We start from the raw sequence: 24,248 nt of genomic DNA on the forward strand, positions 1-24,248 counted from the left end.
CCTCCAGTACTCCCACAGTTTGGAAGAAAAAAAATAAATCATAAGAGATTAAAACTTTATTGAATAAGGACCACTTAGCACTTTTATCTTTCATTTCATGATACAGTCATGCATTATGTTCTTTACTGATTGTGAAGACAGTGGAGCAGATGGTGAAGGCCATGTTTAAAATTATGCACTCATTAAAATCATGTAAACTGCCCTGAGATTGTTCACAAGATAGCAGGTTATTTTCACTTTCAGAGGAGTTTGGCTCTAATGAAATACTCTGCTTTGCGAGGTGGTTGGAGTTCAAAATCTGCTTGTTATACCATCACAACAATGAAGTTTTGGGGTAACTGCAAAGATAATTTACCTATTTTGAGTGTGTGTGTGTGTTTGTATATACACACACTTGTTTGGAAAGGTTTATGCTTGCAGATTTAGAGAGGTGAGGCTTATGGTTAAAATTATATATGATGGCAAAAACTACTTCTGCTCCTGGCTGCTTTATTTTTGCACCTTCTGCAGGAAAAAAAAAAAAAAATGTCCTTTTTCTCTATTTTCTTCAGCACAGGATTATAGTACTAGCAGGCTTGCAGAAACACCTCTCCAATCCTCTTCCCTTACTCTGCCTACATTAACATCATCCCAGCTCCAAAACACATCTTCTATTTAATAACTATCTGTCACTTCTGAAAGTAAGGAAGGTGCTACAACACAACACACTACAGAGGAGTCAGAGGATTTAAGGCAATAGCTATTGAAGAGAGATTTTATTTTGTTACCAGTCTGGTTTTGGCAGGATTCTCTTAAGCTTTGCAACAAAAACCATGTGCTGTGTGGCACCTGAGGTCCTAGTTCATGTCAGCAACTGGTTTATTTACAATTATAAAATGTCTTACCCAGTTAGGATGGGAATCACTCCTAGGGCCCCCTTAAAGCTCCTGAGCCAAAAGCACACTGATAGAGGAGTCAGGTATGCCAGGGTTAACTACAAATAAACCCTATTAAATATATGACAAACCTTTAAGGCAAAGAAGTTGCATCCGATCTTTGACAGCAGCAATACAGAGAAACTTTATAGAACGAACAAAGGAGATGGCACATAAAGATTTGCTTCAAGATTGGAAGAAGAGGCTCTTTCAGTTTTGAGGCAGAAATACTCATTGCTCCCTTAGGCAGGAAAATATTCATCTGGAGTTCCTAAGAGAATTTTACACTTCAGTTATATTTTCTATTACCTCAACCTAACAAAAAAAAAAATTGACTAAAAAATAGTGAGTTCCCAGTAGCTCAACAAAAAGTAATTTCTAGAATGCCATAATTTATATAAAAATTACTATATGTGTAAATAATGGTATGAACTAACTTGGAATTTAACTTTTGATAGAAGCTGTTGGTAAGAACTTATTTTTTCAGGCTTGGAGTGTGAATTAAGGATTTATTTTTTTTTTTTTTAATGCAGCCTTCTCAATATTATTAAGAATTTTTTGAGATTGTAAATACAAATCCAGGAGGATCAAATACGGCATATAGATACAGAACATAACCCTGAAATCAAACCTTGCCCAAATATTTTTATTTTGAAAAGCAGAGAGCAAATGTATCTTTCCAAAAAGTATTTCTGGCTATACCACATTGACAGAAAAGTAGATTTTACACTTCAAGAAAGAAAGTAGATAGCATAAATCGTATTCTTGCTTTCTAACACAGTTTCAAATGTAAGACATGCTATGTTTGTGTAAATTAACAATCATAAATTTCAGAAGAAAATTCCATATTTTAAAGATTAATACAATATAATGTTAACACAAAAGCCTGTTATGAGACCCTGGATGCTGTTAGAGAGGGATGTTTTTTCATAGGCATCTCATTAAAAAATCCCAGACTTGAAATAATAGTGTTTCATAAGCACACCGCCAATATTTCAACCTTATTGGTAAAAATTTACTCCTACCATCTAGGCATCTTTAAGAAAATGAGTAATCTCCATTGCTAAATGATTTCCAGAACAATAAATTAAATTGCTAAAACAGGTAGGTTATAGCAGGTCGAGTAGTTTCACTTTAACAAGTGCATCTTTACATATGAAAGCAACAAGTTTTCTTATTAGTTGTAATAAGTAAGTACATCAATTTCCATGACCTCTTCTCCACTTTTCCACTTGCAGGTTTAAAACTGAGGTAATGCACAATAGCAGAGAATAATCAATGCATAGCTGAAATCATCTGGGAGGTGCCAGAGAAATTATTCACTTTGGTAAACAAAAAATCTAGCCAAAGTTTGCTCTAAGTAGCAGTTTGCCATCTTAGGGTCATGAGAAATAAGTGATTCATCTCCATTTTTCAGATGAGGAAAATTTAGTTGATGCAGGTGACAAATTAGACGTATCTATAAGCAGGAACACAGCCCAAAACACTTTGTTTTCACACTCTTACTCTGCCCACTTGACCACGCTTCTATGGCCTTTAAAGAAATGATTGTCTCAGCAGCCATTGCCCGGGCAATTTTGTTTAAATCCCTGCTGCTCCGTCGGTGATCTAATCAGGACAGCAGCCAGGCCTGCTCTGCCCACGGCTCCCGCAGCGCCCGTCTCGCCGGGAGCTGCAGCATAATGCACCTCCAGAATGGATGGCTGAATCAAAAACAAAGGTAAGCTATTTGGTTTGAAACATTCATCTTATCGATTTCACACCCATAGTCTGGCAGGGGAAGCCTCTTAAGGGGTTGTTGGAGATCCAAGGTAGGCAAGGCCAACAAATACTCCTACTGCTTACCGCGAGTGTGGGCCTCACACTTCCTTACGATGAGAAAAACAAAGTAAAACTAACAAGGTTCTGTTTCCCAAGCATCCTCAATGTAAAACAATGATGCTTAACCCAGGATTCCTGTTTTTATATCAAAAAAAATTGATCACATGATGGTAAGAGAATTGCATTCTTAAGTGTCTGGAGTTCAAAATTTCTCTGATAGTTGTACATCAAGTAATTATTTCCAAGGTATGTGCACAAAAATTAATATATTAAACCAATGCCTACATTCAATCATTAAAAGCTACATCCTAAGAATAAGAGTTTTTCACAAAAAAACAAATGAATATTTACATCAGTTGTGGTAATGGGGACAAGTTTAGCTGCCCTGCCTCAAAGTTCTCTTCTCAAAGACAAGTGCCCATATACTTTTCCTTAAAGAATGCAAACCTCTTGATTGAAGTCAAAGCTTTGGCGAGCACAAGTACTGCAACAATAAATATAAACTACCTAACAACGCTGTTTGACAAGCACAACCTCCTTCAGTGTTTGTACACACAGAAACATGCAAATATACACACAGAGCTGTCAAAAGATCTGTCCCCAGATGTTTGGGCAACTGCAGAGTTAATTGCATATCACAAAATGCTCATTACTTTGATTAGATACATGAAAAGAACTTCTAGCCATTGAGTAAATAATCTCACTAAAGATCCATGGAGCTAAACACAGACAAAGTGGTGATTTTTTGCAAATCTATATGCCTTTTGTCCATAATATGCATTCACTGAGTTAGATCCCATAGATTATATCCACCAAGGTTTTTGACCTCTTTGGGACTGCAGGATAGCAACCTTTTACTTTCTGGTGACTTCTCTCATTTGGTGAATGATTTTAAGGGCTTGTGTGCCTTAGAAGGATATTGAAGGACAGTGTAGGGTTTGAATTTACAGCATAGCACTTGGCAACAGAAAGCTATGGTCAGTCGAAATTATATTAAGTAATGAGTGTCTACAGGGAAAATTAGCATGGAATTAGCAGTGCATTGTAAATTCACAAATATACTTCTGTGTACTGTATACTAACAACCTTTCTCCCTTAAAAACAAACTCTTCACCCTTTCTTGGTGAGAATAGTCCTAATTTTCCAGGAAAAGGAGCAAGTGCACATAGACTAAAGAGGCTTTAGGAATGTAAATCAGAGCAAAGTACATGTATGAAATGGAGGAAGGGTTTTAAGCCAGCCTGCTCAGATTGATTTGAGCTGTTTTAGAGAGAGAGAGCCACCATCTCTTTTTCAGGGTTAATTCTACCAGAAGTACAGAGAGATTTCCAATCCTTATCAAGCACTGATTTCAACATAATATTAAATCAATATTCTCAGAAAGAAAAATATGTTTTTGATCAATGAAATGTTATTGACTTAATAAGGGAAAACATTTTATTTCAATTTACATTTTTCTGTTATTTTAATACACCAGACCTTTGAAATTAAAATCTGAAAGTTACTTTGATAATATAAAAGTGCTTGAAAAGGAAAAATCAATATAATTGGGCTTTTTTTTTTTCCTCCAATCTTTTAATTTCAATGAAAGCAATATCCATCAACACCCAGCTTGAGACCTACAGTGCAGTGGACTAAAAACCTGTCAGACACCTGACAGAGAAATTTGGCTGCATGAACATCATCACAAGAGAGTCTGCTGGATGGACAGCATCACACAAGCTTCAAATCCCTCACTCCACCAGCCCAGCAGCAGCAAAAGAGAAAATAGATCACTGGATCAAACACCTCAACATCAGAGCAACACATAAAAGTATTTATTTGCATAAACACAGAGCACAATGTCCCCTTCCCCACTTGCAGTTTTATGACCATAATCATTTGAATCATGAGTTTTTCTGAGAATTGTGCACTTCCCTGACTGTACCCACCCACCCACTTGCATGGCAATTCTGAACACCTTATTATTTGACTAAAGTAAAAAAATATTATTATTATTATTAATAATAATAATTCTGATTCACAGGTGGAAAGGGTGTAGAGTATTTCTGTTAGGAGAAAAGACACTGTAGTGGAAAAAGGGTCTTAACTTAGTTCTGTGTTAAGAAAAAGGTAAAACAAGAAAAAAAAAACGTTCTACAAAATTTGGAAAAGGCAACAGAGCTTTGGAAGAGACTCAAGTCAGAGTTTTAGCCTTGAAAATAGCTGATATTACTAGCATTAATAACTGGCAGGAGAGTAATATTTGAAGGAATGGTTTGTTCTTTCTGTGAAGAAAAAGAAAATCAGTAACTCAGTAGAAACATTGATGGTATATTTCAAATTTGATGCAATGTAGCAATTCTTCCCATGATTACTTAGGCATTAATAAATACATCTCATTTTATAGGCTATTTATAAATTATGTATTTAAGTATACAGTATGTTCAGGAGAAAATGAGGCATTATTACTCACACTGAGTATCCTTCTGGGGAAATACGTATTAGTAACTATCAGAATTTACTGCAAGCTATCAAGACAAAAAAACATTCAAATCAGTGGTAGCTTCAATCTGTATACAGTAGATATAAATCCAGGCTAGTGCCTTTCCCAGTTAACTGGCTTGAATAGAAAATGCAGATGCTTTCTAAAATTTTGTCTCTGTTCTGTAATAAGATGAATTATAATTCTAATTATTTAGTGTAAGATAATTGCTGTAAATATATAACTAGAAAAGAAGTTGTGTTTGTGGCGAATAAGATTTGTAATAACAATTTTTTTATACCATCATACCTTATGAAAATGTCATGCCTACTGAAAACAACTCTACCTAAACAAAATGAAGGGCTCTTTCAATGGCTTGTGTGTGATGTGACAGTGCAAAAACAATCTGGAGGGTCCTTACCATTAAATCAGCTAAGTTTCTCAAGACTTTAGAAATACCATCAACTACTAAATTCCAATGTGTCATCTTGATCCCAGGGCACATCAAATCCATGAAAGCAGATAAGAATAAACCAAAAATCTAATGTCATAAATATACCAGGATTTACCTTTCTTAAGGAAAAAAAAAAAAAAATTTTCCAATCAGCTTGATGCTTGTCTTGGTGCTATTACAAAACCCAGGCTCTTTGACATTCAGTCATCTTGAGTTCTAATACCTAGCTAAATTTTGCTCAGTGTGAACAGTGATTAATTTATTTCTATATGAAGTGTTTTAGCTTCCAGATCATCACCAACTCAAGCAAAAAAAAAGAAAAAAAAAAAAATCAGCTTCCAAAGTGTACAGGTTAAATTCTGGATTCTAATTAATTCAGGATGTTTTTTTTCCTAAGGTGCACACTACTATAATTAAGATACAATTTATCAACTAAAAATAGAACCACATTTTAGAGTTCTCCAATTCCCTCTTTTGTTTGCCCAAGAGGTTTAAGAGACAGGTATGTATGCCTGCACATAATCAGAGTTACACAAGGTTTCCAGGTCCTTTCAGGTGGGCATTTTAAATACCTTCAGCTGTGGTGCACAGCTGATCAGATGAGCTCTGGGGCAGGGAGGGTAGGACATAGCTTAACCAGACCAAGCAAGCCATATTTATAATCTAACAGAAAAAAACTGAAGAAACAAATCAGCAGCACCAGTCTTATGCTGAGAAGCATCACATGTGATGTTCTGCCAGTAAGCACAAATAGAAGGCAACTTTCCAACTCCGTAAGAGTGACAGAAGTGCAATCCACATGCAAAAAACAAACAGCAGAGGTGAAAGTTCTGGCTTCTGCCAGCACCAAGTGCCATTTCCTCCATCTGAAGAGGGATGTCTGGAAAGACAAGAGAAGCCACGAAGCAGTGAGCTCGGGAGAGTCTGATGCCACTGCCTCTTGGGGAGTTTTCCAGGCAGGCTTGGGCAGGCACATCACACTGCAGTGCCCCAGGGACACTTTTGTCAGCCTCTAGGAAGGTTAGATGGGTAACTGCAAGGAGGTCTGAGTCGTCCTTGAAAGCATAATTGTAGTGCAATTATAAGCTCATTATCTCTGAGAATTGAGAAGCCAGTCTGGTCCATTCACGGTGGCAATGGAGCAGAGAAAGGGCAGCTCAAACATCCATTGGAATGCTGCCACTAGCAGTTGGGTGCAAAGTAAACACGGGGAAAGATGCACACAAGTGTTTTGCAAGAGAGGACATCCTCTAAAATTAGTGCTCTAGCATGAAGTGCTTATCAGGAGTTGATTTCATAGCCTGCCTTGAATTGCTTGTAACAAATGTTATAACAGTGTTCTGAAATATTAAACATGTACTCACTTGAAGACAAGATTATTCATGAACTTAAATGCTTGTTCTTACATTAACTGGAGTTATTCCGTGGATAATTGACTGAAGTTATTTACAATAAAAATAACAGCCAAGGCACTAAACTGTGTCCTGGAATAAGCATTTATGAAATGCAAACACCAGCCATATGAAATATAGGCTAACATTTAAGTATCAGCTTGGTTAAATAAAGTTCTTTAAAAGTCCAAACACAGAATTAACAAACACAAGCGTAAGAAGGCAATACTAAAATAAAACGAAAGAGGTCTCATTATTATTCTGAAGATTTTAGTTCCTACTAAGACTAGTTCCATATACAGAACCTAAATCTTTCTCCCAGGATTTTGTCTAAAAAAAAACCAAAACCATGAAAAAAACCCAACACAATAAAAGTTTCCTTATGAGAAGGAAAAATTAGGACATGATTTCATTGAGCAGGATGAAGTCTTGGAATTTGTTCATTGCTGTTTATAATCATGCTTAATATAATTATATCACTTTTTTAATAATGCAAGAACACTACATGCTAAAAACACAGAACAAGAAAATCTGTACTATTGGAAACAACTGAAAAATTTCTCTTCACAACTACATTGTGCAAAAATGTGACAAATAAAGGACTAAGTCACCTTTAAGATGTCACATAAAAGCTCAGAACTAAATTCTTTGTAAAATATCTGCCTAACACTTAGAATATCCAAGTGAATTATACGTCTGAGTCATCACAGTAGCCCATATGATGTGTTTAGTTCCTATGATGTGCTTATTTTATGCTGCTTTAGTTGTTCCCATAGTAGATTTAAGAAAAAGACCTTGTTGAAGGTCTTTTTTTTTTTTTTTATTGCAGGCAGCATTATAGTTTCATCTTGCTATATGTTTGAAAAACACAAATTTTCTGAGTGAAGAGATGTAATGTAATAAAATGTAAATGTAATAAAAATACATGGAAAAGGCATTATGAAAATATCAATGAAAAACACTTAGTTAAAAACTAAGTTTGTTAGTTAAATAGCTCTGAAGTGTTAGTCTGGAAACTAATAAGATACTCAAATCAAGTTTGCACTTAATTTCAGTATCTATGTCTGGCATATCGATTTCAGTTCCAACAGATAGCAAAAGTCTCTAAAATTGTTTTAAGCAATGATTTTCTGTTAAGAGCTTATTCTCATTAAAGGATTTCTTCTGAGATAAAAATACATCACTATCCAATATTCCAAGGACAAATCCTTCCCTAACTATCACGTAAGGGGGAGAGAGGTGAATGAAATATCTGCCACAGCTGTTGTAGAAAATCACAGGTTCCAGTTGGTCAAAGCAACACCTGCCTAGTTCAGTCTATTACATGAATGTCCTTACAAAAGTCTGCAAAGAGTTACAATACAATGACTAAATCACTACATATATTTATATATGCCACTCCTGGACAGTGTTGCAAGCTGCTTAAGAGAATAAGCATTGTAATAGAAATCCATACATCAGCTCTGGTGTGTTAGGAATTAGGTCTGATCAGTCAATCAAATAATCTGAGAGCACAGTATCCAACACAGGTTCAAATAGCCTTCTTTGGAAATTGATTCAGTATTGAATACATCTGGATAACCAAGCAAGTGCGTGCTCCAGTATCTAAAAACTGATACCCACGTGTTTAACTGCTAAATTCTCTTCTTAATGGTTCAAATTATTCTATTCCTCAGGACTACTATATTAAACAGACAAAAACTTCCTGTCTTTGTTTCCTATGCACTTCTTCAAGAACAACATACTTAGCTCAGCATCTTTGTTATCCCTGTCTGAATTGAGACATTTGATAGGTTGAAGCTAGAAAGAACTACTTCTTTAAAAAGATCCTTCTTCCAAAATAAAAAAAAAAAAAAAACAAAAAGAAATGTAGTTCCCTGTCTCATCTATTTACTTTGTTCTTTTCAGAAGAATTTTGTTTTTCAATGGAAGTATCAAGGAGATGATCATACATAGAATGGCAGCATGGCCAAAAAACCTCATGGTGACTCTTAGAAGAGAGATTTGCTACATTGCCAGGTAGCAGCACAAATTGAGTCCCCCCCCAACCAAGTTTATATATTGTGTCATCTAAATAACCTCTATACTGCACTTTCAATGCTTAAGTTAAAGGAATGTCTCACTGAGTGACTAGAATGCTTCCTTCCTTCATCACAGCACACTGTGGTGATGCCTTAAGTTTTAGCTTTCATGTTATCTGGATTCTGTACTGCAATAGTACATAACTTTGAACTTCATGCAAAGTGTTAGCAAGTTCTCCTCACAGTGTGGCCAGACAAAACAATCCTTCTCCAGCCTGAGAACCAAGGACAGCATTGCAGCTTCAGGCCCAAAAAGTACAAATAGCAAATTGAGGAGAGCAATCTGGGAGGATGGGACTTCATTACCTGAAGCTGTAATTGGACAATTAACCCCAATGTATAAATGGAACAAAACTTATAAAAGTGTGAACACTCATGACCAGGTGTCCATCTTGGGGGCAGCCTCAGCTGAGCTCTTGTACTGCCCAGGGTGTATCCTTTGAATGCCTTTCAATAAATACTCACTTTATTCCTTTCACACTATCTAGCCTGTTCCAGGTAGCCTCTCCAGGCATCACTGTCCAGAACCAGGTGACAAACCAGGTGTTTACAGTCACTTCCAAGCCAGCAAAAACCTCTTTCCATAATTCTGAGAAGTTGCTGAGGTACTTGATAATTGCAGATGACAAAACACTCAGGATAATAAAACTCAACTGATAATCTCTCTGTTAATTCAAGCACTGGTCTACTGAAACACTTCATACTCCAACAATTATCCACCTTTACTACTGCAAGAGCCCAATAAACCCTCATCAGCTTCTTTCAGATATTCCATGTCTGAAAAGTGTAACTTTTACTATCTCAAATCTCCAAGAAGGAATATGTGGGCAAAGCCAATTCAAACCTGCTGCTCTAATAGTTATCCAGTTTTCATGTGTTCTGTATTTACAGAAGTATTTACAGCCCCCATGCTGGTCTGGCTGATTCAGCGAGACATTTGCATCACTAGGTGATCCATTCAGATGTTGGTACCTGTTTTTCTAAAACAAAGGCCACCCTCTGGTCTCCTTGCTGTTGGGATACTCAGCTTCTTACCCTTATTCCCTGAGTTTAGTGGGCACATTACCCTGTCCCTCTCCACTGAGCCTTCTCCCATTGTCGGGGTTTATTTAAAGAGTCACAATCCACACTTAGGGGTTGAGACAGTCACAAGTACAAGGCAGGTCTTAAAAATATCAGTGGTCACCATGCCATTTCTGTCTTGTTTTTTTTCTCTTCCAAGAGAAGGCACAAGGCTTTACCCCAAAAAAAAAAAAAAAAAAAAAAAAGGGAAAAAATCCATAGGGTTTCCATGGGTGGCAGCAGCTGTTCCAGTGCAGAAAATCATTAATATGAGGACTTGATTGAATCTCACTACTAATCCATGATTCTGAGGACAGTGTACACAAGTCCTTAGCAGCGTTACTGAGGGAACTGAAATATATGCACTGCTACCAGATGGGTTTAGAGAGAAAAAAAAAATAAAAAAATGCCTGTTGGTCAACATTGTCATAAAGTTATTCCTAGTTGAAGAAAGCCCAACAAAGCACCCCTCCCTAAGACCCTGGTTCAAGCTACACAAGTCACCACCTGATGTGAGGTGTTCATAAACTCTAGCTCTTCATAGGTTCTTAGAAACCTTCTTAGGTTTCTTATTTCAGGGTAAACCTCTGCTGATAATTAATTTGGTTTCTGATGAGTGTTTTGTACTGCTTGGATGTCAAAGGAGTCTCATTAGGGCAGGGGCTTTTCCCCAGTTCCCAAGTACTTGGTGATTTTCATGACAGTGCTAAACTTAGTTCTCCCTATAGAGAAGCAGTAGCCAATAACCTATTTCCCAAGTGGATGAGTAAAGGAATAACAGGTTTTTATCTCAAAGTGGGAGAAAGAAGGAAATACAAACCCCTGGCAATGCTAATCTTTGATTATCCTTAGCTGATAAGTGGTGTAGACTTTTCACAAGCTTCTATATATAAGGCAGCTGTGGTTTTTGGTTGGTTTTGTTTTGTTTTTTTCTTTTTTTTTTAATTAGACTTTCTTCTGAAGCAGAAATTAGCAGCAATTAATCTAATAAATCCTCCTCTCCTCCAGGTAGCTAGTCCTACCACATACATCCTTCTTAGTCACTCTCTTACATATTCTGTACAATGAAAGATTGCCTGAAGCTTTATTTAAAAGGACCTCTAGGAGCAGATGACCAGAAAGTCTCCTAAAAGTACTACCTTTAACAGCATATCATGGATAGAAGTTTGGCAGCTGTCAGAGGGGACTGATTTATTTCATGAATGTCTCATTTCACCAATAAGCTCATTTCACCAATAGAAATTAAAGCTGCAGGGTTATTGGGGTGGGTTTGTTGGAGGTTTTTTGTTTCCCCCCACTCCTACTTTGTGAATTTTTTTATGTGGTTGTTATCTTTGTGGGCTAAAGTTATTATGCCTTCCAAAAATCATAACATTAAAATTCTAGATTTTTAAAATTCATTTTCTAGTTGTAATAAAGTTGGAAATGTTTTAGCATAATTTTAATATTAAGATTGGATCACTTTCTAAATTCAGCATGTATTTCTTCACCACAGTTGATGAAATGAAGAGAGAAAAAAATTCCATTTTCACATGCTAAGGAGATGTCATTTACTGAGCTTAGCAGAAAAAAAACCAAGTCATTTTAAATCCTGTCAGATTTTGTATCTTTTCTATCCTAGATCTGTAGGATCTCAGTAGGACTACCTCTCAAATTAAAAGAGACTGATGCTGTCACTTCTGTAACACTTGCACTGGAACTTAAAAAGAAAGCCATCTCTTATTCTTCACATCTGCTTTTCCCCTCATTCCACTGCAGTGAAAAAGGAATAATCACCACTGTGTCTTTTAGAAACAGTCACCTCTACAGAAGGAAGATGTAGAGTGTAGGTCACAAGAGCACATTCCCAGAGCAAGTTGGAACGAAACCCAAATTCTTGAGTTTTATCATCTTGTTACAAATATTTTGTCAATAGGTTTCAGAGGTTTATCTTTCACCCTTATTACAGCAGCTAGTCCTCTCAAAGGACTGAGCACTACTATCATCAGTCAGTTGGAACATACTGTAGGTGACAGAAATAAATATGATTGGTTTCCACAGTTACAAAATTGCTGTTGACTTGTATCGGTAGCAATACGGTTCCACATAATAGAATTTCTAGGAGGGATTAGTTTGCTTTCCTAAGCAATGAAATAACACATATTTGAGTGTCCAAAGAAAGTCTTGCACTTGGAGCTCAAAGCTATTTTTTCTCCTATATGTGCACTTGTCTGTCAAGATGGATTTTTCTGATTTTTTTTTTTACTTCTTTGCTGTTTTTTGTTAGGAAACTGGGAAAAACTAAAGACATCTTATAGAAAGTTCCAATGTAAGATTAGTTACATATAACTAATAATATTCTACATGCCTACCTATAAGAAATTCAGCTACAAGAGTTACTACTGTCCAGCTCCATATATTCAATAATACACAGTCATGATGAAATTTTACAAATAAATTTTTATTTCTATATTGCAATCTTATTTGCCATACAGCTCGGCTTGCAAACAAATTAATATGAAATGATAAAATATCATCAGATTCCTCAGCTGTTCTCTAAAATAAAGAAAACGGACACTACCAAGGCACCATAAAGTAACCATCCATGCTACAGATATATTTCAGGAACCAAGAGCTAATAATCAGCCCTGTGATTTCCACATGCAAACAAAAATCAGGATTTGCTCAGTCCAAGTCAGAGGAGCAGTTGCTCCTCTTCTATTTCGTCCACGCCTGGAAGCCAGCATGGTGAAATGTAGTATTTAAAATTGTAAAGATCCAGAAGATCTGCCCAAGTTCAACAAATTAGTCTGACTTTCATAAATCAGGGAACTTCATAGGCACAACAACCAGTGCAACCATGGCAACACTGACTTACAAATTTCCATATGCTCTACCATCATAAGGTGTCCAATCATTTGGGCACTTTTATCACAGAAATGTTTATATGGAAGCAAGTTAGAAGAAACTGAACTTGTTATTTAATCATTTGCATTTAACAGTACTTGAAGAAGACAGAAATAGCTGTGTTGTATGCCTCATAAATGAAATGGTTAGACCTTATGACCAGTTCTTGGGGAAAAAAACCTCACCAAATTTCTGATGCCATATGCCATGCTTCTTCTGCCAGGAGGAATACTGTGCTTTCTAAAAAAAATGAATAATTCAGTTGGACATCAAAACAGCATACTTCTGTAGTAGGGGATTTTTCCCTCAAATTTTATAATCCAATTCTATTCTTTTCTCTTCCTCTTTCCATTATATTCAATCAAGTTTTCAGTGTATTTTTGTTTTTCTCTTTAGACCAAGTGAACAAGCAAAGCCAGCCAGAGAGCCTGCCCTTTGAAATGGGCAGTGCTGTATGTCTAATTTGGATTAGTCATGCATCCATTCCAAACTAAAAGCAATGTTTATGCTCTTTTTTTATTTTTTTTCATTATGCTTTGGCTCTTCAGCAAGTTCCATATTCATTAACACAAGCTGGCAGATAGGAATTTAGGCTGGTGTGGGATTTATTCAGGAAACAGACGCTGTAGGAGCATGAGGGAACATTTTTTTCTTGTAAGAGTTGTGCACACCTTCTCATGTGGATTTGAGAGACATTTTATTTGCATAAACAGCTGTCTTCTTACCTCATTTCTGCAGCAGCAAATAGTACCATGCAAGAAAGCTGCCATAAGAGATCCTGTTCTTCAAAGTACTCCCTCCACTTCTCTTTGCAGCTGGCTCTTCAAACTTAAAAAAAAAAAAACAACAAAAAGTCACAAAACAAAAAAGAACTGCCCCAAAAAACCCAAAATAAAACAAAATAAAATAAAATCCCACACAAAACCAAGCATTGCATTACTTATTCAGTTATCACTTATCATCTGTACAGCAAGAATGAGGTATTGGGATGTAATTCCAGTCGATATTTTGAAGGCAAACTTCAGTATATTTTTAACTTTTCGCCACGCCAAAAGATTACTGTGACAACTGTAATTGAGAAACTAGACTAACTTTCTAATAATCATCAGGGAAGGGTTCTATCAGTTAAACAGGAGAATTTTGAAAGACTGAAATGGTACAGAACACTTCTAGAATTCAAAGAGCTATAAAAATAGGAAGTATAAGTTAGTACTCCATCTCTGTAAAGACTGTTTCAAAGGAAAATAAAACAGATATGTGGTAGTCTGTTTCAGAGAATGGAACAAAACAGAAATATGTTCTAGGACAAGAGAAGGGAACAATAATGGACTTACTCTGTTTCACTAAAATATTTTAATGAATTTACCTCCCCAAATTCTCTTTAATCTCAGGAACTAAGGTCTTTGTGAGAAGTATTTCTATCAAACTCATTTCTATAGAGCATGGATCAAATATTCTTGAGAAAAGAGATCCAATTCTTGTAGTATCTCAGTCTTTGATGGGAAAAAGCCAATAGCATCTAACACTTCATGTACCATAGAATCCTAGAGTAATGCATGTTCAAAAGGACATTAAAAGTCATCTAATTCTAATGCCCCTGCCATGGGCAGGAATTAAATAATTTTTTGCACCATTTACTGCTGAGAACCCTGAAAACAAATAAATAAAATAGTCTGTTTTAAATAAGCAGACTAAAAATTCATCAGGGGGGAGAAGAAAGAAGACCTTACCCATGCATTGATGAATCAAAATCAGCAAAGCACCCCTAGCATCACAAAATACTGAAAGTGCCTTAAATTGGGTTAAGGTTGGAAGGAATTTTAAAAAAATCTAGATTTCTTTTTCCACTTATAAAATAAATAAATATTTTCACATGAAAACAAAAATCAATTTGCTATCTTTCCGTAAAGTTTCTTTGAGAGTTGATACTTTTTTGAATTTCAGATGTTAAAAGATTATAAGAGCTTATAATCTTTTAGTCCCTTATATACCTTATACACTTATATACCTAAGTGACTAAGGTACAGAAACTTCAGTGAACTATTGGTCTGTTCAAACTGATTCTTTCCTTCTACAGACAAGAGAAACAATATTTAACAATTTCATCAGAATCTTCCCTGAATGCAGGATAATCATGAATAATTTGCTTAGACAAAATCTCAGAAAAGATATAAAAACAAGTTTGTATGTTAACATTCTGATGAAAGTAATACTTACAAAGCAGCTTCCAAGATAAACATGTCAAATTTCTAAAACAGATTTGTGAAATTCCTTCACTTAATAAAAAAATAAAAAAAAAATCCCATAACTCTGTATGAAGTTCTCTTGTGTACCTGATTCTGTGTTCACTCTTACATTGTGTTGGGTGGGACTAATAATGACATTTTAGGTGTGCTCTGTATTCAGGACAAGCCTCAAAGGACAGTTGCAGGTGGCAAAGGAGCTGTGGCACAACCACTCCCTTTTGAGGCAAGGAGCTTGTATTTAGCCAGTTACCCTGGAGTTTCCAGACTGGTACTACACAACAAAGCTGAGCTCTTTGATTTGTTTTCAGTCACAAAAGGTCCTACCCCACATCATTTGTTAATGTTATCTTCCACCTCCCTCAAACCAGAACGCATGTCTTAAGACTTGTTCAGTTTCAGATGAGCGCCATTTATGAATTGTGCAACCTTAAAGATTTATCTGCCTCAATTCAAATTCACATTTCTTCTCTTGCAGCCAGTCCAACTTGCTGTGAACATCTCAAACAGCAGGTAGTTACTGCATTCATTTCTAGCTGTGCTGGAAACCATCATATCATAGGCATGGCCAAGAAACCCAGGCAATCCTGTCACAGCCTGAAAGTCTCTTTCAGAAGTGCTCTGGCATTAAAGACATGCTGAGGGGAAGCCAGTTGAAAGTGTCATCCAAACAAGGTAATAAACAGATAATAACACACATTCTGTAGCAAAGGGTAGCTGCCAGGAAGCCTGCTGAAACCTCAGAGTTGCAGATCAGTCTCTCCTGTCAGACCTCCTTGACTCTTGCAAAAGGCACAAAAAGATCCACAGAAGCATTTATTTTTTTCAAGTATCAGTAGTGTAACTTTCACATAAGATCTTTGGAAATAACCCAGTATCTTCTATTCCATTAAATTTTCTTTTTTTATCCTCCCCTCTCTTCCAAAGATAAAGGAAGTTTGAAGAAACAGGACTTACAGATGACAACCTTCATGCCTCACCAGGAAAATCTCTTATGCTTTATTTCACTGACATTCAGATTTCTCTGCCACCTGCCATACACTCTAATGACATTTTAAGCAGAGATGGATGAATGATCTTTCATATTCTGAACAAAATGGGCACAAATGCTCTACGTTATTCCCTGTCAAACTTTCTCTGATCTTCAAAGAATCAGGTCTTGGAATTACACTGCCTACTGTTCCAATATTTCTTACTGGTACCAGCAATTTTTTCTGTACTTAAAGTACTGTTTAAGAACAGAGATCTGGTTATGATTAACTTCTAGAAGAAAATACCTAATGTCATTTAACTGTGACACTCTTTCCATCACCTCCTGCATAGTGAATCTTAAGACTGCTGTTAAATTATGACGTGGTTTCAGCTTCCACAAGTTTTCCATTCTTCCCCCTTATTATTTCTTTCCTCTCTCATTCAACATTTGTACAGTACACTTGGGAGATAGATCTGATCTGGCTTCTCCATTCACATTAGTATTTTTACTCATTACTGTATCGTTTCATAAACACATCAGTGGCACAGAGGTAATTGTAAATCAAGTCACTTCTTTGATTCTCACATTTGCTATGGCTTTTGTTAGTGCAGTACCTAACTCTAATTGAAACTGCTGATAAATGTGAGCCTCTTCTGCCAACAGCTATCCTCTTATTAGCTTTTCTTTCAACATTCTATATTTGCAAGGCTCAGCAAAGCTGAACTGCAGCAATAAAGCCTCAGCTGTTTTCCCTTGTTCCCAAGATCTATGAAATGCACTCCAGATTTCTTGTACATTCATCTGTATATGTAACTGCATACATACAGATCTGCATATACAATATTTTGTTTATGGTTGAGTATTAGAACTTACTTTCATTTAAATCTTTTGGGCTTTTTTTCTCTCCACAGTGAGGGAGAACGAAGAACCTTTCATTTCCTGCAATTCCTCTACATATAACTTCAACCCAAATGGACAGTTAAGACCCAATCCCAGTTTGCACAACATTCAAACAACCTGAAAAGAGCTTAAAGGGACATCTAGGTGTAGTTCCTTTGGGTGAATTAGGTGCAATTTGAAGATTTTAAAGTAATTAATTTCACACTGAGGCTAAAAAGAAAAAATAGTCTCATTTCCATATTAGAAAGAGTAGCCCAAACAATTTGAGGGATCTTTGTGTATGCATATATGCACACAAAGAGGAAAAAATATACATAGGATGACAGTTCTGCTTTATCAATTTAGTGGGCTATTTTTTTAATGTTCTGGGTGACTCAGTCTGGCAATGCATGAGAGAATTTCTTTATTCGAGGAGTTTCTCTTTCCTCAGGATTTTTTTGTTCTTGGAGGGCTGCAGCACAGAGAACAGCACCACACAGAGCTGTGAATTGTTCTTGTAAAAGGGAGCTTTCAGAGCCAAATGGCTATTTTGTTAACATTTTAGACCAACATATTGACCTTGCAATATAAAAAGACAAATATTTTAAAACATTTTGTTTTATGAGCTTCAGCACAGAAATAAGTACCCTTCATAAAGTCCACATATGAATGAGAGTCAGTACTCCCTCAGTGCTTTCAAATTTGCTGGAATGTTACATTTCATACTGCTTAGTTTTTAATGCCTCATTCTGCTCCCAAGTCCAATGACAGAAGTCACTTGGAGCCATGTAATCATTTTATTACAGGCACCTTAGTTCTTGCATTTCTCATCATTCCTCTTATTTGTTTGTTACAGTCAATTGTTACGCATTGCTTCAAATTAAATTGTAAGCAATTTGGGGAAGTACCACAGTGGATATTCACAGAGTACATTAGCATAAGGAAACCAAACCCTCTATGTTCTCCTGTAGTCAGTGAAAAGGTAGAAATGGTTTCAATTTCCTTCTCACTCAAACTAACACCAAACTTCACCAGAGCTGTAGCCTTTCATTTCACTGGCAACAGGAGAAGCCTGTGGAGACTAATTGTCTCAGAGTGAGGTTACTAAAATGCAAGTAAGAAAATAAATACACACAAGAATAGCCATAAGGGTCTGTTCAATAATCTATCCAGCACAGTGTGCTGCCTCTCATGGCAAACTATAGACACTAGCTGGGGAAGCAAAAAAAACCCAAAAACAACAGTTATGAGAAAATAATTTCCTCAAGTATTCCCTGAGCTTGCAACAGAGAGACTTCCTCAGCTCAAAGTGGCCTTTCTGTATTCAGGGCCTTTGATGGATTCCATCATCCCATAAGTTTCCTGTTTCTCCTGCTTGGCTCATTTCTAACTTTAACATTCTGAGCACTCTCTGTGTCCCTTGCTATCAACCCCTTGCCTGGAGAACCACCTCCTCTCCCTTGGCTGAGCCTGCCATGTACCTGGTTCGTGTAACATTCTAGTCCTATCTCCAGCCCCCTCAAGTTCCTAAATTTCCGTGGGTACATCTTTAGGCTAGAGGCAAATTTGCAGGTACTGCATGTTTACTTCAGAATCATGATTGTGTTTGTGTTTTAACAAAGAGGGTGTTGTGCATAGGCAAAAACACAGCTCTGAGAAACAAGACACTAATTCAAGGAAAAGAGTATGGAGAGAAGAGCCAACTAAGCAGACAGTTTTCCTTGACCAAGCAGAAAACCAACAAATGGCAAACAGCACTTCTTATCATAGAAAAATCGATAAGCCAAGTCAGAAGCATAAGATTCCATACTACCACCACTGAAAAAAAAAAAAACCTCAGTATATTTATTATAATGTTAAACCAGTGTTATAATACCAAGATCCTCCTAAGATGTTACTTGTGACAGTCAAAATCATTTTGATCTGATCCTAATGAACTCGATACTTTTTAACACTGGAGAGAAAAAGTCAGCAAGCAGGTGGTTTTGGAATAAAAGCAAACAACCGGCTCTTAAGTAAAGAACACCAACAGTTTTCTGCTCCTCAGCATTCCCTAAAATATGTCAGTTTGGTATTTGATGCTTAAAAAATCATTCCAATATACTTACTCACCAACTGTTTTGGATAACAACATTTGTTGACTTCATTTCTAGGAAGAGGAGCCTAACATGCATGACAAATGAGTGTAAATAAGACAATGCAAATATAAACCAGTAATTTTGGTATTACTACAGCATTTTATCATGCTTAGTGATGGAAAAGAGCAGTACTGAAATGTTCCTGAAAGTAGAAAGAAAGTTCCAAACTGTTGGCAATATTTTATAATGCAGAGGGAGTGGAACTAAGACTCTAAGGAGTGATAGACAAAGGTGATCTGGAAAAATAAAGAAAAGCAGGTGTCCTAAAAAAACTGTTATCGGTTTTTACTTTATTATTTATATCAGACATATGAAGAAGGTAGTTTTATACTCTTTATTACTGAAAGATATGAGCAAGCAGACTAATGCTCATGGAACACTAGAACACTGTTCTTTATTTCCAGTTACAAATATACAGATAGAGCAAATCTTTCCTGACCCAAAGAATATGTCTCTAAAGCCTGAAGGACATCTAAAATGACAGCAGCACAACTTGATTGAACCTAATAATTTCCTAGGAAGACCTTTAATTTATGCAATTTCTTCTGTATCTGGGGTTGTTTTTTTTTGTTTTTGGCTTGGGTTTGTTTTCTTTTTTTTCTGATTATGGATAATTAGAAAAAGTCTGACAAGTTCATTTGAGAAAAACTTGAAGGCTCCTGACCCTGCAAGCACGGTACATGTGCCCAACATCAGCATGTCAGTGATACCATTCAAACCAGTGAAACTACTATCAATGATACCATTCAAACCAGTGAAACTACTATCATGCTTTAAATAAGAAAGACTGGAAAGAGATATCTGCAATGTCAGAGCCTTAGCCTCTAAAAAGTTTCTTCCTTTATACAGGCTCAATTTTCCAATTGCTAGAAGAGAAGAGACAATTGTTAGGAACAGTGAACAAAGTTCATTAATTTTTATTTTTTTTTTAAACAGCAGCATCACAAAATTGTCAACACTGTAGCAAGGGAGCTGATGTGGAACTGAGAATAAAATAAAATGAAAGAAAACCTCCAACCCCCCCAGAAAAACTAAAACAGTCAAAGAAAGAAAAAAGTCAGCTTAAAGAGAATTCATAGACCAGAAGAAATACCTCATGACAAACTGCCTGAGGAAGAAGTGGAGATACTTAAAGAAATGCTGATGTTTTCAGAGACAGAAGTAGGAAGAAGAAAAGGTTGAAAGTTGTGAATCTGAATCCCTGAAGGGAACATTAAGGTAAAAAAGTCTATTCAAGCACATTAAGGCAGAGCTTATTTGTACATTCTGCAGCTGAAGCAAATATTCAGTAAGATTACTACTATTTAAAATGTTATAAAGACAATCTCATATAGACTTGTCAAGTAAGACAAGAAAAGACAAGACGGAGAAAACAAGGATTTTGCTGTTCAAGGTTTCAAGCTAATGTACTAATCACCAACTCCCCCTTCGATTCCTTCCTCTTCCGTAGAGCAACTGGCTAAGTGATAGGATGAGGTAAGTTTCCCAAACGGTCACACTTTTACCTGAAGGAACATTTCATTTACTGTATGTTTTATGTTAAGTACAAGTAATTTTATGTTAAAAGGATCCTCTAGGGCTTCTGTGATGAAAGACTCCAAGATTACCTGCTACTTCTTTCCCTCGCCCCCGAGCACTTAACTAAGAATACTCTGAGACATACAGGTACAGCAACTCCTGCCATACCGTGCACAAGAGAATCAATCTCAAAGCAGAGGAAAAAAGAAAGAAAAACACCAACCATCTGATTACCAATATCAAGCCTGCCCCACAGAAATGTACTATGAAATTATAAATTCACTCCCCTTGGTATTCCTTACCTCAGAATTAAATAAGCACACAAGGCCTGTGTGTACTGTACAGGACACCCTGTTGGCAAGGGTGAAAGATGTGGGGCCCAGGGGATGCATTTCTCAACCCTGCTGTTGAGCAAAAGCAGTTATTCAGTGCTCCAGGTAAATATCAGGCTGATAATCAAGAAGAAGGGGCAGATAAAACCTTCCTGGGGTAGCTGGGAAAAGTCTCACTCTCACAGGAGCTGTCTCTCATGTGCCTCTGTTGTCTGCTGGTCAATTTAGTGGGTCAGAGGAAATCCAGATGCTCAAGATACCAAGAGGAATGAGTAGGATCAACAGTATTGCAGTCCTTGAATGCAAAGAGAAGATTTCAGCCTCTGCAGGGACCTGCTTGGAAGGATCCCATGGGAAACTTCTTTACAGGGCAAAGGGACCCAGGAGAGCTGGCTAAAGTTCAAGGTCAGCCTTATCAGAGCACAAGAACAGTTCATCCCACTTTGCAGAAATCCAGCAAGGCCAGCACAGATAAAAAGGAGAGCTCCTGGCTGAGTTCAGGCACAGAACAAAAGGACACAGAATCCAAAAGCAGGGACAGCTGCTTGGAAGAAACACAGACACTGGCTGCAGAGGTAGGAGTAGAATCAGCAATGCATAGCTGGAGTTCAAACTAGCAAAAGAGAAGATGGGCAGGAAGAGTTTCTGCATGTACAGTGCCAGAAAAGGAAGCCTGAGGAGAGTGTTGGCCCTGCTCAGTGAGGCAGTAATTAATCCCAGTAACAAGTGACAATACTGCAGAACCCAGTGCCTTTTCTACAGCAGTTTTCACAAGTCTCAACTACAAGACGAGTACTAATGTATGAACCAATTCATTCTGGAGTTCTTCATAGTGCAAATATTTTCATCCATTACCTGTCATTTACCACATGCCAACACATAGCACAGAGCTGTGTCACTGACACATAAAAAATTAACCCTTTCTTATTAATATTTTCATGTAAACTTTGTTTGCAAGGTCACAGCCACAGACTTAATACCTTCTGGTCACATCAAAACAGGTCATTTTCCATACCAAAAAACTTGCAAATTTTTTAAAACCATTTCACAGTTCTAATTAGGTGGTCTGTATCTGCCAACCTATTGCTCAAGAGACAGATGTAATTTAGTAATTTGAATAATTTTCTATGCTGATCTCCCACCACATAACCAGCAGAAGAGCCATGCAATTCAGCAGTGCCCGACCAAGCCACTGAGAAAGGTCAGACAAGACTGATAAAGACATCCAGGGATCAGTTTTATTCCATTTTTTGATCATGTGGTGGTAACATCTGGAGGGCCACTGCCACCTTTGCTCAACAAAGGCAAGTAAGTCCCAAGGCTATCAGCAGCCAATTTTGGAATCATGTTCAATCCCGTTCCTCTATCATTTCTATACTGACTATTTAGTATCACTGTAATAATTTGTTTATATATATATATATAAATTTGGTTTTCTAGAAAGCATGTTTAAAGCCAAAAGGCCTAAATCCTTTGGATTTTAATACATCCTTGGCTGTTCTGTGTTCCCAAACTCAGTCTCAGCATCCAAAAAACACACAGTGTCTGACAGGAAACGCTGACAAAGACTAGCAAGATTTTCTAGGTGGGCAAGTTCATCCTGTATTCAATATCCCAGCTCCTGACATTTGCTTTCTAATGCAGCAGACAAGCCATACACATAGAGAAGTTGTGCCAACAGAGCCAGATATGCTAATCAATATTTTGTACCAAAACACATTTCTGACAAGGGCCCAAAGGCTTTGTGGGTGTGGGGAGAAAGACAAAGGTTTTAACTTCTTGCTGATTCAGAAAGATCACTGGCCAAATATATTCTCTCTCACTCATCTGTAGATATAAGTAGCTATTTAGGGTTTGGTTGGGGGTTTTTTTATTGACACATTGAGATACTGATTCAAGTCTAGAAGAATGCTATGGACAAAAATAGTGCTGTGAAAGTGTCTCACAATTCCTTCCCTTTTTTCTGAGAATAAAGCATTATATCACAGAGAAGGCTTAAAATGACAGAGGTTGAACTTGAAATGGAAGAAAAACTACACATTGGCCTTCTGAACATCGATGGATTTCAGCTCTACAATTTCCTTTAAGTGTTTTCCTTCACACATATGACTGATCCTTAAAGTATCAGTTCTGCTCTGTAACTGGACGTCTCTGACCCATAGGAAGAGCGCAGAGTCATACTTCCTGAAAATTACTGACACTGATAACATTTTCACTGTGACTATAACTTTTCATGGGTGAGAAAGGTGTAGTGTGTTACCAAATGTAAAAAATTCGAAACAACCATATCCCAAGGAAAGAGGAAGAAACATGCACCATCTAAATAATAGTAATGCCTAGAATATTAACAAAAGAAATTCATAGACATGAGACCTAAAATAACCTGCAGCATAGTTTTTTCCTGTTTCCTGCAGAGAGACCTCTATCATAGACTGAGGTCTCCAACTGACAGGCGAATAAAACAAATATTTACTGTTTTCCTTTCAGAAATGTTTAGCACTATTAAGAATTAAGTCAATACTATGTACATTTAAAAGATCTGAGGCTAGATCAGAGTCCAAAAGTATTCTTGAATCAATTTTACACAAATGTTATACCACTGATCATAGGGATGCAGCACAGTCTCACATATGCAAGAAGCCCAGTGTCAAATGTAGTCTGACACATCTACTTGAAATAATCATGATTTTCTGATTTTAGTGAAATTAAAAGAGGGCCTTTTTATCACTGAAAACCAACTGTAGGCTTCAGTATGACTCCCCATTTTTTATCTCACCAACCTACAGGATCTTCTCTGCTTCATTATTTCAGCAACAGTTTCTGCACTTCCTCTTAAGAATGGATGATTTTTTTCACTTCCCTCAGCTGACACCACCAAGCAAACTATAAACAGGAGAGCTGTAATTATTAGGTACCCCTGTTTCTGACACCTACTTTCTACTCATAAACATACTCTGCTTAGCACAATCATCTCATATACAGAAAACTTGGTGAAAAATAAGTTTTAGCATCAGCTCTTTATTTGGTTTCTCTTTGGCATGAAGTAGCTGGCGTTTAAGATCCAGGCATTCAAGAGGAAGAATAACATCCAG

The 24,248-nt window shown here is 36.8% G+C and overlaps 1 long non-coding RNA gene across 7 annotated transcripts in view; it reads left to right on the top strand.

Annotated features, from left to right (window-relative positions):
- Window positions 1–2,524: 2,524 nt before the first annotated feature.
- The window catches only part of LOC111941457 (uncharacterized), a 70,095-nt gene continuing 48,371 nt past the window's right edge, over window positions 2,525–24,248 (top strand). For 2 of the 7 annotated variants that reach the window (XR_015285203.1, XR_015285204.1), the window contains exons 1-3: window positions 2,525–2,634; window positions 20,243–20,782; window positions 20,874–22,464. This is a non-coding gene — a long non-coding RNA (uncharacterized LOC111941457). The remainder of the gene's footprint in view (window positions 2,635–20,242; window positions 20,783–20,873; window positions 22,465–24,248) is intronic. The other 5 variants (XR_015285206.1, XR_015285208.1, XR_015285209.1 and 2 more) reach the window with 4 other exon arrangements.

Source organism: Cyanistes caeruleus, chromosome 3, assembly GCF_971803275.1.
Source record: "Cyanistes caeruleus chromosome 3, bCyaCae1.hap1.1, whole genome shotgun sequence".
Lineage (NCBI taxonomy): Eukaryota > Metazoa > Chordata > Aves > Passeriformes > Paridae > Cyanistes > Cyanistes caeruleus.